The sequence below is a fragment of the Zea mays genome, chromosome 1 (assembly GCF_902167145.1).
Source record: "Zea mays cultivar B73 chromosome 1, Zm-B73-REFERENCE-NAM-5.0, whole genome shotgun sequence".
In the NCBI taxonomy this organism is placed as follows: Eukaryota; Viridiplantae; Streptophyta; class Magnoliopsida; order Poales; family Poaceae; genus Zea; species Zea mays.
The window spans coordinates 167,469,583-167,488,019 of NC_050096.1; the positions used below are offsets into that span (position 1 = coordinate 167,469,583).

Here is an 18,437-nt window from a genome sequence, read left to right on the forward strand (position 1 = left end):
TTGCTTCGGCAGCAGGTGTGTCCTCTAATGAAACCAGCCCAGAACGCCTCATAGCTTCGGAAATCGGAACAGTTTCAGCGGCTTCGGTCTCATCTCCATCACGCTCAACCCTAGCAGTGGAGCGTACTCTGGCCATTTGATTTTAAATTTCTTGAAAATTCCTTGGAAATTAATAACCTTTTTTCCGAAGCTCTTCTTGTGACGAAGCAGAATCCAAACTGGAGCTTCGTTTGAATGCAAAAGTCAAGCTTTGGCTATGGTTAAATTTTTGGCAACAAAACAGTGCAATAGCAATGAATGTTGTGGTAACTTCACACCTACATGTCTGTTTATATAGTGCTGCAGGTAAGAAGGTGAATCGTCAAGATTTTTACACCGGACAAACAGTCGCTCGCACCCACTGAACGGTGGGCCGCAAAAACCGAGAAAGTGAACCTGCATGGTGGGACCGCTCCGCGCTCGGAAACTGTATCGTTTCTCGGCAACGAGCTCAGGGAAGGTGTTTTTCGGACCTTCGGCTTCCCGAAGCCTAAGAGACTTTTTTCACGGATCAAGCTCGTTACGAAAAACGATCTAGCACCACGAAGGGGCTACTATTGGGACCATGCTTCGTCGCTGAAGGTCCTGCAGGAAGAAACAGCTTCGACAAAAGCTATTTATACGTGATGCCGAAGCTATCACTCATGAAGCTTCGGTGTTATAGCGTATCCGAAGATGAAGGATCAAACCGACTTAAAGATGGAATGATCTTTTAGTCCATAAGGGTCTGAGTCATTGTTGTAAACTTTTATAAGGGGTATGATTGTAATTCCTTACAGGCTGTGTCCTGTGCCTATAAATAGTGAACAGTATTCCTTTACTGTTCACGCAATCCTGTAATTGCAAACGCATTGCTCGAGAATTATTATTTTCTGCCAAGGCGAAGGTATACATGTACCTAAACATTATGTTTTGATATTTAAATTCATATAATAAAATATGTGAATAATGTTATCTATTTTTGGTACATCTTTCTCTAATGTTTCATGTTTTATATTTTATTTCATATTATTTTGTAAGTCTGATCACGAAGGTGTGACCTTCGTGATATTCTACTCATGGTCTTCGTCCGAAGTTCATTAAATCCTTGGGGAGATAATGCTTCAGCGGATGAAGAGCATTAATATTTAACATTTTATGTTGTCTTGTTCTTAATTCATAGCATTTGAGAACAAGTCCCCAACAGGAATCATGAGCATGAGAGCGTAAACTTCGTTCTTTTGGCAAGATAGATGGATGTTTAATTCGATATTTTCTAGAGGTTAGTCCACTCTTTAGTAGAGTCGGGTGGCACTAGGATGGTTAGGCATGGATGAGCATGTGGTTATGAGGATGTTGCCAGCAACCACTACCGGAAACGAGCCCTTTGCCGAGTGCCCGAAACACTCGGCAAAGCCTTAAAAACACTCGGCAAAGGCTTTACCGAGTGTGACACATGAAATCATAGAGTTTCAATGTAGATCTCTTAGGTTTCTACACATTGTGTCTCACAACTTTCTCCAAACATTCTACAATTTTTATCATAGCCTGTACATATGATATCATGACACGTGGACAAGTTTCATGATTTTCTGACTTTGTTTGTGTTTTATATAATTTTTAAACATGTGGATGACAAGTTCACGGCTATGTTTAGTGAGCATGTTGCTCGAAGTTTCCGGTACGCTCCTGGAATCGGTCGTAACTTATGGTAAGTAACATGAATATCATTTTTGCATGCACGTTTTTCCAAGTTTCGAGTGACCTACAGTTCAAATATGAATTTTTCGAAGAAATTTAAATAAACGAACTAAATCTACTAGATATTGCAAACACAGTTATAATTGTCCACAAATGATACATGTAGGTCTACATAGTGTAGGAACATACCACAAAAAGTTTGGGAGACAAAATAAAAAAAACAAAAATATACTTTGCCGAGTGTCTAGAGAAGACACTCGACAAAGAGTCCTTTGCCGAGTGCCTACAAGTTGGCACTCGGCAAAGAAGACTCTTTGCCGAGTGTCAACCCACGGCTCTCAGCAAAGACTGACGGCCGTCAGCTCTAGGACGGCCGCTGACGGCCCTTTGCCGAGCGCTGCCTTTGCCGAGTGTTAAACACTCGGTAAATGTGTCTTTACCGAGTGGGGTCCTGTGCCGAGTGTCCAGCACTCGGTAAAGAGGCTCGTTGCCGAGAGCTTAACTTTACCGAGTGCGGCTCTCGGCAAAGCCGTCTTTGCCGAGTGCCCGACAAAAGGCACTCGACAAAGAGGCCGACACTCGGTAAAGCCTCGGATTCCGGTAGTGAACAGGGACGGAGCCAGAAAATATTTTAGAAGGGCTGAACTAAACTAGTGTAGTATAGAAGTTCCTTCTACATTGTATATGTATGCTAAAAATCTTAGGAGAGACTCTAGTGAGGCTCCATGGACTCGGCAGCGGTAGGAGGGGCTCGAGCCCCGCCCGGCGCCCGCCCCATCGCTGCCTCCGTCTCTAGCCAGCAAGAAAGACTAATATCATGAAGGAAGACCATGTGTCGTCGTCTAAAATGTTGGTAGAGTAATTTGCATGACATGTAGACTAATATCATGAAGGCTAATATCACGAAGGAAGACTAATATGAGGATGTTGGTAGACTAATATGCATGACATGATGACTAATATTATGAGGATGTTGGTAGACTAATATCATGAAGGAAGACTAATATGCATGACATGTATGTGCATGCCTTTTTAAGTCTTAACCTAAAACTGAACTGATGAGCAACCTCATCCCAAATTAAACTAGCCAACTATTCTATTTTTTATGAAGGGGAGTTTTCATAAAAAGATAAAAAAAAACATGTTAGACCTCTAGTGGACATGGATGTTCATCGATCACCATCGGTTAGCCAGTAGGACTTGATTTATATATATTGTTCGAAACATAATAGGCTAGTGAACGGTGAACATTAGCTAATAAGGCACCATTTGTGCTTGCATGGCCCTTCAAAGGTGTCTGCTTGTACCGTACTTACTCCGTTTTCGAATATTTGTGCTAGTTCATTTTTTACTAAAACACGACAAATAAAAAAACGGAAGGAGTACTAGAACTGTTGTAACATTTATTGTCACTGCATGGTTAGTTGGTGACTCATTTACATGAGTGATAAGTGTGTGGAATTAGATTGAACTATTTCAATCGTTCTCTCTAGCTTGCGTGTAAAACAGCAGGGAATAGAGAAGAGAGCCGGTGATTCTGGTCACCCAGTGACCTCGCTATGGAAAGTATTGTGTATATATATAGGCGTAGGAAGCATCAGAAGCAGATGCATTACTACTCTGTCAGATGGAAGTTTGATACAAGTAAGCAGTGGGCCAGTGGCACCAAATCAGACAAACTCTCTCTCTCTCGGTAGTTCTCGGAGATTCCGAAATGGCGCCAAACTGAAGGATAGCATTCATGCCAGACTCACTCGGGTTTGTGGGGAGAGCGGACGGTGTGTGTCTAAACACAATTACATACCACCTGATTGGATGACTGAGCACGCCGAGCCCGCTCGCGGGAGCTTGGCAGGCCGGGTATGCCAGATTCCGCCGTATCGATAGATATACTCAAATAGTCTTAAAATGACTTATTTTGTATCTGCTCATACAGGCTAGATCTTACTTATACAGCCAACCAAACACACGCTTACACAAAGTTAACACACGCAGTGAACTAAGACAAGATAATGTGGGCAACCAATCAAGCCAAAAATGACTTTTTTTATATCCGCTCATACAGGTCGTGTCTTTCTTATACAATCAATCAAACATACGCTTGCATAAAGTCAACACACTCGATGGCCCAGAACAAGATGATGTGGCGACCAATCAAACCGATAGTACTTCACATAAACATTACTGTCAATTCATCACATTAGCATAAAATTCTAGCAGTCAGAATGAGAGGCGCTGGGAGACGTATCACTAGGAGCATTGCATTTCAATGTCGCCATACCATTTTCATCGTCTAAATCTGATGAGGACTGCTGCTCTGCAACATCATGTAGCAAAGACCGCAGGCTCCTTAACTACTTCCTAGGGCGCACATGCCTCTCGCTTTTTGCTTACTTGAACTTGTGCTTATGTTGGTTCTTAACGTGATGCTCTCCATCTTGTACTTCAGCAACCGCATTTACTGAATATATATTACTAGTGGTACGGTAAACTCATTTTCACCACCAGCCACGACATCATCTGCTTCCCTCTCTAAAGAATCTCTACCAATTCTTTCCCCATTGTTCCTTAGTTTTGAGTTAAATTTTGCAAACAGAAAATCTCTCATCCTATCATGAAGTGGTTTGTTCCTCTTCTTTGTATGAATCTATGAGTAAAATAATAAACACAAGCTATGTTTCTCCTTTGGCTTTCTAATCCTTTTCCTCTATATATATATATATATATATATATATATATATATATATATATATATATATATATATATATATATATATATATATATATATATATATATATATATATATATATATATATATATATTTTGTAAGCAAAGCATATATCTCTTCCTTGACATCATCGGGAACTTTCAAACATTTCGTAAAATTACAGCCTTCAAAGCCAGCAAGATTATACTTAATTCTTGTAATCCCAGCTTTGCAGATCCTGACACGGTACTAGCACATCAGCCAATGCTTCTTGGTTGCACCTAGGGCAAGAACAATTAGCCCATGTAGGATCGTTCGAGTTGATAACATCTTGTGATGCTGGATTAGGTATAGAGGCGGCACTTGATGGGTTACCTATGTAGATTGCAAACACAAAAAGCGTCATTTCAGATTGGTACATGAGGATGAAGCATGATGTTAAGTTCTCTATATTGAAATTAGAATTGTATGCACACTGCCTAAGAAAGTAATTTCATATACCAAAAGCATACATCGCCATACTGTTGGCACTTTCTAATTGCGTTTACAATTTATATACTACATTACTAATACCAATTCTATTCGCTAATTGCACATGAAAAAAGAAAAAAAATGGGCATTTGGCTCCCTGACTAACTCTCTTAGGTGCTTCCAATAGCCTAACATATTCACAAGATCAACCAAAACCCTAAGTCCACATTAGAAACATTTGAATCTGTGTGGAACATGAGAAGAAATGAAGAACACATGCATGATTTTTTTTTGTTGTTGCTGAGACATGGTAGACTGCCATTAGTAAAAAAAGCTCTATGCCTACGGTGAGGTTTAATTTTACAGGCAGTTTCGGTTATCGAATGCTAGTGAAAATAAATTGGCCGGTCCGACTCAAGAACTATGAATGGAAATACCTTTTCACTAGCAGTTTTTTTAAAAAACCGCTGGTGCAAATCGTGCATTTCTACTGGCAGTTTTCCTAAGTAACCGCCAATACAAATTAATTATTTGAAATTGATTTTTTTGAGTTTTTCAAATGTCCTTGTATGAAAAAACCTCCAAAATAAAAGTTGTACTTGTCTAAAAGTTATGAAACTTCGCAGTTGACAACCTTTTCGTTCGAAATCATTTGGACTCTCAAAATTGCATCTTGAATTTTTTAAATTTAAAATGCAAATTTTGCAAATGACCTCAAATGGAAAAAATGTATCAAAATAAAAGTTGTAGAACTTAAAAGGTTATTCAACATTGTAGTTGACAACTTTTTCGTTTGAATTCGTTTACGGCCCCAAACAATCAATTTACACTTGGTTTATTATAATATATTGGTAACAAAACGTCTATTTAGATTACAAGTAAGTGATGGGTAGAGTATTGGTAGAAAAGGCTATGTGCGAGGGTGATGTTTGGAGGTTCGATTGCCACCGGCCGCGTAGCACGTGAATTTTGTGTAAAAAATGTTGCAACTTTGCTATTTTTAAAATAATTTTAACTTGCTAAGACGGGCCTGTGGGGCCTCTCCTAATTAAAATAATTTGTTTTGCTATTTTTAAAACCCGGTTTATATTTTCTGAAAACAAATTGTAGCGGCGGTTTTCTTAACTCAACCGTTAGTATAAATCGATTTTTCAATGGTGGATGTCTTCACTAAACCGCCAGTGAAAATAGATTTCCACTTGCGGTTCTTAATTAACCGTCTATGAAAATAAATATTTCAACTGACCCCTACCGCTGGCGGTTTTCAAAAACGCTAATAAAAATGAGTTATGAACCGCCTTTCTTTGTACTACTGTTCTAGTCCTCCACTACTGTCGCTGCTACTTGGAAGAGAGGAAGAAAAGGACTAAAAATTGAGGACTGGGGAGTGTCGGAGTGAGAAAGGGCAGCAAATGGTCTAGGACTCTCGGTCTACCTCGCCTCTAGTTGCCACTGGTGCAGGTGATTGAAGGCCATCTAGGTCGGACTCCAAAAAAATGAGAAAAACATGTGTGCTTTTGAAATGAGGTAGACGGACAGTTAAATAGTTATTCAGGCAAGTGGGCCGAGAACCCCATCAGGAGCCCTACTAAAGTTGTTAAGGTTATCTCCATCATCCTCACTATCTCACTCTCAATCTCACTCTCTATTCAAACTTCACTATGTAAACAGTGTAGTCTACAATGTAAAATAGTGTTTTGCACGCTCATAAATGATCCGCAGGATATGGCCTAACATACTGAATCCAAGTACTAAAGATTAATACATTATTGTTTAATGTGCTACCTTTCGTGAGTGGACGACTGGAGTCCATAAAAGATCCATGGGCTGGGGGAGAAGAAAACACCATAGCAGCATCCAGGTTCCTCAGTGTCAGCTTTTGCTTCATTATGCTTTTTTGGTCCAAGATAGATGAATGTTTCAATAGTATTCCTAGAGGCATGGCCACTCTTGTCCTAGTAGGCTCGGGAGACACTAGGAATGCTCTTTTTACAGCGGAGGATTACCATGCATCGAGTCTATAGGGATAAGTATGTTCTAACAAGCATGGTCAATGTTACCTTGTGCTGCCATGCAGCCTCAATTATCTAATTCGACATGATAGTCAGGGAAGATGATCAGGGCCATAGATTATGCATGAGTGTGTATGTGCAGCTGGCTTTGCATGCCTGTTTTGTTTGATCTAATTTAATAGAATGACCATCTAGCATCTTGTAAGGAAATAGTTAGAAATTTACTCTTGTGCACATTCTTTTTCTGAATTTGAGTGGATGGTACACTCCAGACATTGTAAATGCATGTGCATAATTTAGATGGATTGATTACGTTGGATATGATTGTGTTCCACCAATCAAATTAAATATTGCATGCTTGCACATCAAGATTGTCGACTAGATTGAAGTTTGGTGGATTTAATTATGTCGGTCCCAAACCATACAAGTACTCTTTTCATGAAAGAAATGCTTAGTGACAAGGTAAAAAAACTTGGATATTGAGTGATCATCTTGGGTTAATTAGCCTGAACTTAATTTACATGTTGGTTAGAAATTAAAGTAGGCCAACGAACCCATCCTAATAAGGCACGAGTTCAGTTTGCACGTTCTCCCCTCTAGAGTGAGAGATGTCTGCTGGTACAAGAATTGATTTAACATTTACTGTCCGACTATATTTCAAGAAAATGGTTAGTTGGTGAGTCATTCATATGAGTAATAAGTACATGGAATCAGACTACATCTGAGTGAACTGCTTGTCTCTCTAGCCTGCGTATATATAATAGAGACAAGAGCGGAAAGCCACTGTTTTTGTGTTTACGATCGGCCGAATGATAGATCTTGCTATGTAAATTATGCGTAGGAGTAGGAAGCAACATGAGCACTTGTATTATATATGATTCCGTTGCACTACAGGAAAACGTCCAGTTTCCGACGGCCTAAACCGTCGGAAATAAGCTCTGAACCGTCGGAAGTAGTTACTTTCGACGGCTTAAGGCAGGTCCCATCGGAAGTAACGCCGTAGGGGATACCCAGTCGGAAGTATCCGCGTTTCCGACGGGGCCGTCGGAAGTAAGTTTATTTCCGACGGCCAGCGTGGGACCGTCGGAAATAAAGTGAGGTGGGCCCCGCAGACGGCCGGCCGCCGGCGCCTGACGCCGTCACAGCTTATTTTCGACGGCCCCGTCGGAAATAAGAGGCCGTCAGAAGTAATTAAAAAAAATAGAGAAACAGAATTTGCCTGCTTTTTATTTTACAAACAATCACACAAATTCAATCAATATCCAGTTTCCAATAATTCATCCAGAATCACATACAATACCACAAATATCCATAATTCATCGTTTCACATGAAACACACAATTAAATTCACAAAATGTTCACCCGTCCACAAATTAAAGCACAAGTTCACAAGTTCACATGTTCATAAGTTCACAAGTTCACAATAGCACAAGTTCACAATACCACAAGTTCACAAGTCCATAGTACGAGAAAAACACAAGGAGACAAGCTACTCAAATGGAGGAGGTTGATCAAATGGATGGGGTTGATTTGATCCGCTAGCTCCTCCGCTGTTTAGAAGACCGTCCACAAAAGAAGCGACTGCATCTTCAGAGTCCTCATTTCCCGGAGTTAGCAAGTTTCCTGGAGGGACCTACAACATTCAAAAAAATGTGTTAGTAGTTAAATTCTTGTTATGCAACGTCAAAAGAAAAAGCCAAGTAATATAACCTGAGGTGCAGGTGTGGGCCAACTAAATTGTGGAGTCGGTACAAACTGCGGGATAGGTGGAGGAGGTGGCATAGTCATCGCTGAAAAATCTGGACGTTGTCCTAGTGCTATTTGCTGAAAGAAATTGAAAGCTATGTTACGAGGATATATTAGAAAATATGTGCTCCAATTATAGTAGAGGCTCACGAGGATCTAATTACCTGCATCATCTCCTGCTGTCGTGCAAATTGAGCAGCCCAGTACTCTTGTTGTTGCTTGTTATACTCCTCCTGCCGCCTCAAAGCTTCCTGCACCCGGATCAGCTCGGCGTTTCCTTGGGTACTAGAGCGAGGACCACGGCTAGACGACCTCGATGGGCGAGACCTTTCAGGCCTCACCTGAGATCTTCCCACCAAACTCAAGACGAAAACAATCTGTATCCTTACCACATATTGGACATGTCAACTTTCCATGACAACTCCATCCAGCAAAAATACCGTAGGCCATGAAATCATGAATCGACCACAAGTACGCAACTCGAAGATTGAATCTCTCTTTCTTGTAGCAATCGTAAGCTTCGACTCCTTCCCACAATTTTTTCAACTCATCGACTAAAGGTTCCAACATTACATTGAGATGTTTTCCAGGGTGTTCTAGTCCAGGAATGATTAGACACAGAAACATGTAATCGTATTTCATGCAAAGGTGAGGTGGAAGATTATATGGAACTGCAAATACAGGCCAACAAGAATACGGTGATGCGGTCATATTGAAAGGTGAGAACCCGTCCGTCGCCAACCCGATTCGAATATTTCTAGCTTCACTAGCAAAATCCGAATCAAAATCATCAAGTGCCTTCCACGCATCACTATCAGATGGGTGCATCATAACTTGAGGGTTCTCGCGTTCACGTTCTTTGTGCCATCTCATCTGCTTAGCGGTGTTTTTTGAGAGAAACAACCGTTTTACACGAGGCGTGAGAGGCATGTAACGAAGTTGCTTCTTTGCTACTTCTGTTGTCATTTTTTCTCCATCTTCATTTACGACCTCAACGAACCTTGATTTGCTGCATCTCAAACATTTGTCTAATTTTTCATTTTCCTTCCAGAAAAGCATACAGTTATCTGGACAAACATCAATTTTTTGATACTCCATACCTAAGCCAGAGAGTAACTTTCTTGACGGATACACGTCTTTGGGCATTTTGTGATTTGGTGGTAATACGTCGCTGATCAAATTCAAAAGTTCATTTAAGCAGTTGATGGAGAATGCGAACTTAGACTTGATAGCCATAAGTCGCGTCACAAAAGCAAGAATGGTTACTCTCGTGTGTTCGTGCAACGGCTCTTCTGCTGCCTTGAGAAGTTCAAAGAATTTTTTAACTTCCGGCGGTTGAGGATCCTCAGGATTATCTGGAAACACTAAATCAGGATCCTCTCTTAAATCCTGAACCATCTCCTCCATTCGGTCTAAATCCGGGTCAAAATCGTCTTGACCTTCTGGAGCATATCCACGGGGAAGCTCCTCACCATGATGCACCCAAACTTCATAATTTGGCACGTAGCCATTTTTGCAAAGATGACCAGATATCTCTTTCTTGGTTTGACGTTGATAATTTTTGCAAACACTGCATGGGCACCACACTCGACCATTTCTTGACGAAGAAAAAACACGATTGATAAAATCTTCGGTTTTCTGTATCCACTCAAGCGAAGGGCCATTTTTTCGCCAGCCTTCATACATCCAGCGACGACTATCACCCATCGTTCGACTAATTAAAGATCAAGACAAGTTCATTAATTTCTAGATATATTATCAGCCGGTGGTCCTACAATTATAGGAAAGGATAGGTCCTAAACCCACCTAAGAGTGAACGACATATCACAGATTTATGATAAGTCAATGAGTTTGAACGAAATTTCGGCAGCATAACCCTATTGTTCTCCATTGCACGCCCGTAATGGTGCAACAGAGAACAAGAGGGTTATGCTGTCAAAATCTCGCTCAAACTCATTGACTCATCATAAATCCTATTTGATATGTCGTTCACTCTAAGGCTGTCCAAAAAGGGACAATTTCGGTACAACACACTACTTTATTAAGCAATGTGTTGGACCGAAACGGGTGACGCATAAGTTTAGACCTATTTTAGTTAAGTATCGCCTATAGACCTATTACTAAAACTATTTTATGCACCACCAGCTGAAGCCCCCCCCCCCTATCGCTCATAGAGCTCCGTAAAGCCCTCTTAAAAATTGCATCCTGTATTTCTCGGTACGTATTTTATGATTTTAATTGTCCATCAGTGTTTTAATATACGACTACTTTAAACTATTATATTTACCTAGTAAGATTATGTGATGGGGGCGCAAACCTGAGACGGGTGGCGCAGCGGCAGGCGTCGCGCTGGGACGACGGGCCCGGGCGGCGGCGGCGGGCAAACCGGGCGCGGGCGGCTCGAGGGGCAGCGGCAGGCGTCGCGCGGGGACGTCCGCGCGGGGGCGACGGGCCCGGGCGGCGGCGGGCGGCTCGAGGGGCAGCGGCAGGCGTCGCGCGGGGACGTCCGCGCGGCGGCTCTGGCAGCCCCGGGCGGCGGCGGCTCTGGCGAGCCCCGGCCGGGCGGCGGCGGCGGGCAAACCGGGCGGCGGGGACGTCCGCGCGGCGGCTCTGGCAGCCCCGGGCGACGGCGGCTCTGGCGAGCCCCGGCCGGGCGGCGGCGGCTCTAGCGGCAAACTGGGCGGCGGCTCCAGGCCAGGGGCACGGCGGCGGCGCTGTACGCGTGTGTGCGTGTGTGCGTTGTGTGTGTGTGCGTCCGGGGGGCCGCGCGGGTAATGGCCGTTAGGGGCCTCCACTTATTTCCGACGGCCACTACCTGGGCCGTCGGAAATAGAGTTATTTCCGTCGGCTGGCCGTGGGCCGTCGGAAATAGCGCTATTTCCGACGGTACCCTAGGAACCGTCGGAAATAGTATCGGCCGTCGGAAAAATTGCATTTTCCTGTAGTGTTGGGTATCAGTAGGCCTACTCGTAGGTTTTGGGATGACTAGCCTGCGATGCGACATGATAGCCTCAACAGTAGGGTGTGTCGCCACTGTAGTCTGAGCAGATGGAAATATGGTTCAGCGAAGCATGCGGCTAAAGAGGCGAGGAGCAGGTGCTTGCACCAGTTCATAGGAGATGCTCATCACGTACGCTGCTAATTGGTGAGGCTTAAGAATAAACACTCTGTATTCTAGTTAGGAAGTTTCATTCTTGTAATGACGGACCTTTTTTGTTGGCTTGCTTATTCTCAATGCATTGTTCAAATAAAAATTAGATTCTATCGTTAGCTTCGTTGGATCTTGGCCTATACCCCTGGCTACCAGGGTCGTTTACAGTTTCGAAAAAGAAAAAAATTCAGTCCCCAGCGAAAAATAGGAAATTTTCGAAATTTTGGAAATTCTAGGTCAAAATCAAATAGATTTATTTTTTAAAAAACAAAAAGGATATAAATTATATTAAAAATATTAATTTCGGAAACATATATTTTTCGGACCGAGCGAAATCCAGGAAATTTCGGAAATTTCAGTCCAAAATTGTAAACCCTGCTGGCTACTAAAAGAGAAGATCACTGATAATTACGGGATTGGAAGAGGGAGCTCTTTGTTACGCCTGTATGTTCTTTAATTATATCAATCAACACCTTTGTTTGTAATTAATATAGCGGTCTTGGAATTCTTGTGGAAGTTTTGCCATTTTTTCTTGTCGCTTCTCCGGTGGGTGCTTTGTCGCCAACATTCTATTACTCCTCACGGTGGATGCTTTGCAACCGATGTCGTTGGTTCTGATGCATTGGGCGGAAACTTTGTCGTTGCAGACTTCTTGATTTGTCGTTGCCTCTCATCTTGGTGGATACTTGGCTCTGGACGCTTTGCCATCGAGGTCGCTTTTGGTCTTTTGTATGTCCGATGCTTTGCTGCCACTACCGTTGGAAGCTTGTCTCATTTTCTTTCAGTGGGATCGGAGTTTCGCCACCACTCTGTAAGCTACCACTGTGTAAGCTACCGCGGTTTCACTACTCTGTAAGCTACCACTGCGTTGATGTCTTCTGTCATGGGTTTAGTTTGTTGGGATGTTGAGACCGAGGGTTATTGCACCTTCTCTCGCTGCTTGTAACACTCTAAATCCATCAATTGAAGATAACTTAGTTTATATTATTATTTTTCAATAGAAAGGAAAAAAATGGTAATATAAATAATTTGAACAATTCTTGAATAGATAAAAATTTTTCCAAGTGTTTGTTGCACTCATGCCGAATCATATGTTTTGTTTGAAATGATTTGCAAATCCAATTTATAGATTTGATCTTGTAAAGAAAATCTCATTTTATAAAATAATAATGAATTGCGAAAATAAGGTTTTCGGAAAATATGTATATTAATAATTTTAGTTTATAATGGTAATCAGGGTAATAAGTTTTTCATTTAATTGTGTGTCATTTATTTGCATTTGGAATAATTTTGATGGTGCACGATTGGTTTTTGAATATTTAATAACATTTCTTCTTAAATGAAAAATTCACAAAAACAATATAATTATTAGTCAAAAATAAATATTATATTTATAAATAATTTTGGGATAATTTTTATAAATTTTAGAGATTATTTAGAGTTATATTTCGAAAAAGGAAAAAACCCTAAACTAAACTAAACCCTAACCGTCCTCGGCCCACCAGGGCCCAGCAAGGATCAGCCGCCGCTCCTACCCTAACCGCGCCTCCCACTACCCTGCTCCCTCTCCCTCGGGCCGCCGAGAGCCACCCAAGCCCTGCGCGCCAAGCCGCCCCAGCCAGACCTGACGCCGCCGAGCGCGTCCCCGCCTGGAGCCGACCGAGCCCGTGCTCGAGCCCCTGCACCAACCGCCCATGGAGCCCGCGCCCAGCTGCCGAGTCGACCGCGCACCCGCCCAAGGACCGCCCCAGCCTCGCATAGCCACCTGTGCCCCTGAAGCCCGACGCCGAGCCAAGGACCGCCCCGACGAAGACCCCGCGCGCCGTGTCCCGTGCCAGCCGCGCCCGAGTGAAGCCCCGAAGCCCGCGTCCGTTTCTCCTTCATTAAGGGAGCTTCAATGCCGTCGTTACCGCCTCCATTGATGCGGATGCCATTAATGGCAGCCATGAAGACCGACCCTTCACTTCTCTCCCTCTCCTCTATAAAATCCGACGTCGAGCCCTCTCCTTCTCCCTGCCCAAGCTTGCTCTCTCTCCTCATGCCTTCCTCCTTCTCGCAGTGGAGCACGTCCCGTTGCCCGCGCCTTCGCCGATTCGTTGGACTGTCCACGCCCCTCGCCGGTGTCTGCCACTGTGCTCGCTCACTGTCAACGCCGTTGTGGACGGAGGCCGGAGTAGCGACCTGCTCGCCATCGTGCCTCGCTATCGTGTCTCGTCGGAGACGTGTCCAAACCCCGTCAAACCTCGTCGTTCCCTGCCCGTTGAGCCATTCGCCGTTCATCCAAGGTTGGAGACAACCCAAAACAACTTGAGTTTATTTTTATCATGTTTGAAGTTATGAATTTTGTGAATTACTGTTGTAATTTTGAGATGATTTAGCGATTCACGTGTACGATTTTAGAGAGTTGCGATGTATACGTATAACCGAAATCAAACCCCGTGGCACTATTTTGAATATGCATATAATTTTATAATTCTAAAAATGAACAGAGTCACTATTTATTACTTCAGTGGTTTTCATACTAGAAATGTTTATAATTAATTTCGCTTTAGTGTATGGAGCGATAATTGGTTAGTATTAATATAAGTATAATTTTAGAAATTAAAATGGGAATTAAGCCACGTATTTTTGGTCGAATGAAAATATATATATTTTACTGTTCATAATAAATGTATCCATAAGTATAGCACCTAATTACTTAGAATAGTAAAATGTTCATTTATATCATATTAACCATGAATAGGTTATTAAAAGTCTCATTTAGTAATTTACAATTAATTCTAATATATTAATGTTAGAAGAATTATAAATAAATATTTTTTAGATATACGTATAAATTCTATTTAGAAAAGAAAGGAGAAATCGAAAGAGTAGAATTTATAATAATGTTAAAATGACTTAACTAGGCACTTATACTTTCCTAATAAAGAAAATGATAATATGTTGATAAATATAGGTTTCTTACTAAAGAATTAGATAATTTGTTTCTAACTTTAAAATGCCCTTTTTAATAGACATCATGATTTTGATTTAATAAGATTTATTATAGGTGTTTAAGTATAGCCGTACTAAATAGTAATATGTCATATGACTTTTCTAATTATTATATAATGGCTTAATTAAGTGCTCACGTCGTTATAACTAAAACAATAGTTAATAACTTACCAATGAATATAATATTCATTTTAAATATCTAGGTCATATGTTTTTAAACTAAATATAAAGATAAATAATAGAGTAATTATGTCCTCTCATAACCTAGTTAATTAGATTTATATTTGTTTACAACTGGTTATATAGGCTTAATTATTTAATCAAAATTAGTTCATATTATTTATATATGTGTCACTTAGTTTTTCTTAAAGAATAAACTAAGGAAATTAGTGTTCATGTTCTTTAATAATAATGTTAGTTTGTATATTGTTTTGTATATAGCTTTCTTAATAAAATATAGGACATGTACTTTCTAATAAAAATAAAATATAATTGTTGTTCATTGTCTTTTTCATAAAAAGTTCATTAAATCATATATCATAACTTTCCATAAATAGGTGTTTAATAATAATGATCTTTTCACATAAAACCTATTTAGACTTATATCTTAATTTGTCATAAGTGAATGATTAATAATATGCTTCATAATGCTTCTACAATTAATACCGTGATTAGTAGCCCATTAACATTAGATATAACATATATCTTTTCTAAGGTTTAATATTGTTATAACGTGTTTTATCATCTTATAAATCCTTTATCTTAGACGTATCACATATGGCGTTTTATAAAAGATTAAAATTGATGAACCCAATATTTGTATATTTTAATTAAGATATTTTTAAGCTCATGTCTTGTTTTATAAATTATAGATCACACATTTTTGAAAGGAATACCTTCTTGCTATAACCATTACTTACGACGTTTTTGAAAAGCGAACGCTCTTTTCGTTATGCTTTCTTTTAGCTTTACGTATGGTGAATGTTGTATGTTATTGAATGGTGTTTGTTCTTCTTGTTTGTTTGTGTGATATTCAGTGGTTGATCTAGTAGTTAAGAATCAAGATCTATTCCTATCCGTGGAAGAACCTCAAGTTTTCAATAAGCAAGGCAAGTGGACTTCTCTCTCTGCATACTCTGTTTGATCCCAAACAATACATTTAATAAAGTTTATTCTTTTGGATATATATGCATAATTTGACGGGTTACCTATTTAGATAACCTTTCCAACCTTATTCCTTGATCAAACCTGGGAATTATACTTTACATTAGTAGCTATGCTATTGCTACAACTTAACTTTATGCAGTCACTCCCGCTTATGATATTAATGTTCCAAAATGGTAAGTTTTCATTATTGTTGTTAACCCGATGGTTAAACAAGATTATTGCATATTAATTGGAACATGGAGTGACCACCCGGGAAAACAGTGCTACCATGAGAACTATCATGGCTCTGGTCTTGGCTAAATAACTAGGGAAGTCTTATGTTGGGTGCTGGTCGTGGTCGACCAGCACGGGGGCATCTAGCAAGCTCTTATAGTTCTGGCTCAGGCAGATTGGATACGGGCATAGTTCCTAAAGCTTTACCCTGTAGTCTGGACTATAAGTTGGTTACGGTAGGTGTGCCTTATGCAGTTTGACCATTTCCAGCATTTGCGTAATGAGGACTCTATGGAGAAGCCTCGTAGTGAGACCCTGGCCATTCACCTCGGAAGTGAATACGGGTCTAGCTAACCCAGGCTAGAAGGGAATCGCGACCCATGGGTAAAGATGCACCACCTCTGTAGAGTGTAAAACTGATATATCAGCCGTGCTCACGGTTATGAGCAGCCTGGACTCCTCACATGATAATTGAACTTGAAGATGGAAATAAATCGAGATCCGATGATCTGCCAATGGTTTTGCTTAAGTGGTTTCACTTAAGTATTTTTGATATACTCTTATACCTTTGTTTAATGGGAATACTTGGGATTCACACTTATTAGTAAGACATGTGTTGATAATAAAATGTTGACCAACTAAAATGCTTACTGCTCAACCTCAGCCTCACCTTGTTACCTTGCCTTAGTTTTTCCCCCACTTGCTGAGCCCCGACCATAAGTGAGCTCACCCTTGCTTAATTTTGATCAGAAGTTGCAGATGAAGATATGATGCTGAACTCCATGGATGCTAAGTCTAGTGATACCACCGGTCATCTTCCTGTGGATGGATGTCCATGTTTCGCTGTACTTTGATGAATAAAGGTTAAGACATTATGTCTGTTCGAAGTGTAATATGTTAATATAATCGTTATTTAAGCTTTTATGCATTGTCCTTTTGATATATTACACTTGTGACGTCAACATATGTGTGGAAATAGATCCTGGCACACATATGCTATGCACTCGGCTCTGCCCCTTTGGAAACGGGTGTGACACTGCTCCATGTGTTTTGGGATTGATATGTTGATCCTAAGATGAATTGTGAGATTTTTACCTTTTTAAACTTTACTTTCTCTTATTGAATAACGTGTACGGTTCCCAAAATAACGAACGTATGGACAGCCTGTGGCATGCTTTTAGTTATAAAACAGATTCTGTTAGTTCCAACAAATACCTGGATGATAACAATCTGAAGAACCAGTGAGGTGAATGGGAGCCAATCGAATTTTGCTGCTAAAAATTGAATGTGAACACTTCACTTCAATCGAGATGAAAAAAAATGCTCAACCAGAAATCATATCAGCAAACCAGCGATCTCATAATTTCGAAATGTTCCTAATACACACACGAGATCAGCAAAATAAACTTATCGCAAATCGTATACCGAAAAGTCCTACACGGTCCAAAATGTATCGGGAACAAGAGTTGATTTCAGCAGCACGAAATTCAGTTGTCAGATTCGAAACTGAACCAAATGAACTCCGATTAAAATGAAATTTTGCACACGCCTAGAAAAATATGTTTCCAAGGTCTTCACAATTTTTGAGCTAATCGGACTTGTGAATCAATCGCAGATCTGAAAATACGAACAGAATTGGGGTTTTCTAGAACGAACTCAAAACAAAATCAGTTAAGATCATAACCACAAACTGCACCAAAGGGAGTAAGAAGTGATAATAGGAGTATATATCACCCACCAATAAATCGCAACAGCACCCAGAACACAAGAACTCTAAGGTTCTCCACAAATCCTCAAGAGAAGAGAAGCGAAGAACTTAAGAGAACACAAGACTTCAAAAATTCAGCAAAGGAACAAACTGAGATTGAAGCCAACCAAAACCTATGGGCAAAACCAGCGACCCTTCTTCAGATTAATCGTTGTAGATTACAAGACACAATCGATAGAACAAAATCGTTGTGGATCTTCCGCCTAAAACTGATGAAAACCTAGAGAGGAAAACTATGAGTTCTAAAACAAGAGCCAAAGAGATACTCAACTAACCAGCTCTCTCCTCTATTTATAGATGGTTACTTTTATTTCCTAAACTACCACTATTTACATAGAGTCTATCTACTCCGCCATAGAAAAATTAGACCAACTCCTAAGTTTTCGATGTGATGGCCACACGCTCTACACGAAGTTGCTTCGCCTTAACGTACCCTTCGCTGTGACGCCACGTGCCGCCACTGATTCCCTCTAGAACCGTTGGCGCCA

General features: G+C 40.7%; 1 long non-coding RNA gene across 1 annotated transcript; it reads right to left on the reverse strand.

The window, feature by feature from the left end:
* Positions 1–8,465: 8,465 nt before the first annotated feature.
* Positions 8,466–8,985, reverse strand: LOC103645021 (uncharacterized). Its single transcript, XR_002266758.3, has 3 exons — positions 8,821–8,985; positions 8,621–8,734; positions 8,466–8,543 (listed from the first exon to the last, which is right to left on the reverse strand). It is a non-coding gene; the product is annotated as an uncharacterized lncRNA (long non-coding RNA).
* Between the last annotated feature and the right edge of the window lie 9,452 nt (positions 8,986–18,437).